This window comes from Neomonachus schauinslandi, chromosome 13 (genome assembly GCF_002201575.2).
Source record: "Neomonachus schauinslandi chromosome 13, ASM220157v2, whole genome shotgun sequence".
NCBI lineage: Eukaryota > Metazoa > Chordata > Mammalia > Carnivora > Phocidae > Neomonachus > Neomonachus schauinslandi.
In genome coordinates, this window is record NC_058415.1 from 74,688,277 (window position 1) to 74,690,179 (window position 1,903).

The following is a 1,903-nucleotide window of genomic DNA, read 5'->3' on the forward strand; positions in this document are numbered from 1 at the left end:
CTTGAATCCTACTGGAAATGCTCGGCTGGCCCTTTCTGAATGGTACAAGATATAAGGACTTAACAAATTTAGCTGGGACAACTTCAGCACAATACACCTTTCAATAAACAAGCTTATGACAGGAGCAAAATAAACATGTGGCAGGGAGTTTCCGCAAGTGGTCGAGTCTTTTAGAATAGTGGGAAACTTCTATTTCTTGGATGAACTTCCAAATCCTACAAATGCCCTAAGGCGCAGTGGGCACGTCTGAAGACCCTTGGTAACAAGAGTTCCTTTTAGTGGAGAAGGTGAGGGGGGTCACTTTGACCTCTTGCATGCCCATCCTCTCCTGCTCCCCACGGTGTTTGGCATGCATGCAAATGCAGACAGAGCATTTTATTTTCTCCATGGGGTTGTGAGTTCTGATCCTAGAGGCACACTGGAGTTGTTGATAAAATTATCCCGATCTGCCAGCAAACATTGTTCTCGGAGTAGGTTGAAGGAGCATTGTCTTATCAAGCTGGTTTTATAGTTACTGAGAAACCTTTCCTTTCTGCTTTAACGTAAAGGGTAATTCCTCCGTCTCAGATGCCCTTTCCCCGAGGCCATCTGTTGTCCGCCCACCCTCTTTCAGGAGGCGCTCAGGCTTCACTTCCTTTATGAAGACTCTTCTGAATCAGGTGAGGTCACCACACCCTTCTCTCTGCTCCTGCGGAGCCCTGTGCTCACTGTGCTGAGAAGGCTCTAGAGCCCTAATCTCCTGAGAAACCAGAAATCAATTTTTATTTTTTATGTAACTCAACAAATATTGACCAAGTACTGCACACCAATCACCCTGCTCAGAAGCCCCAGCATACACCTTCGTACCTGTGAGAGTGATTTTGGTGCCAAGTTTGCTTTTAGACCCGGTCGTGAAGGTCTCCCACAGTAGGCTGCATTGATGATAAGGACCAGCGTGCAGCAGGTCACTGCCCATGTCATACCGACATGCTCTTTGACTGCACAGAATGCTCAGAGCGAACATGTTTCATCCCCACGAGCCCATTTGATCCTGGGAAACAAATTGGTGGACTCCTACTTTATAGACAAGTCAACTGAGGCTAAGAGCACAGATGCCCCTCCTACCCTTGGCATATTAGTGGAGGAAAATCATACAGATTAGAGAGTATGAAGTCACTAAAGGGCAGGAGGGACCTTCTTAATGTTCAGCCTCTCCTCCATGGGAGAAGCCTTGGCTGGGCTGATAAGCTCATCACATATTGAAATCCCTTGAGTATTTTAAAAGAAAAATTCCCTGATTAACACTCTGCACATAAAATCGTGAGTCACACCTCGAAGCCGATCTAAGTTAATGTCTCTAGATTTGGTGATTGACTGTCTCCCTGCCAAACCCCCCCCCACCCCGCCCCAGCCGAGAATAAGTCTGTTCTCTCTTGGCATTGATCAGGTTTGTTGTAGAGCTGGTCTAGTTGGCTAGAAATCTGTCTTTGAGTTTCTTGAGTGACCTAATCAGCTGGATATCTTACACTGTCTGGAGAGCTTCAGAAATCTTACATACTAGTGTCAGATGAGATATTTTTTAAGGACTTGGAGTTAGTCCAAGTCCTCAAAATTGAGTAATATTTGACCAGGAGCCACGGATGGAATTCATTTAAGTTTTGAATAGAGTCTGTCTTATTCTTCATAGTATCATCTGGGTTAAGGTAGTACCCAGAACGTAAAAGGTGCTCAAGTAAACTGTGCTGAGTAAATGCTATTGTTGTATTTTTGATATGCATGTGGAACACATACTTGCTGGTTTTCATGCCTGTGCACAGAATAAAAAGAGGGGTTGCTTTTTTCATTTGCCATAGATGGTATGAAAACCAATTTCTTTCTCTTTCTTTCTTTCTTTCTTTCTTTCTTTCTTTCTTTCTTTCTTTCT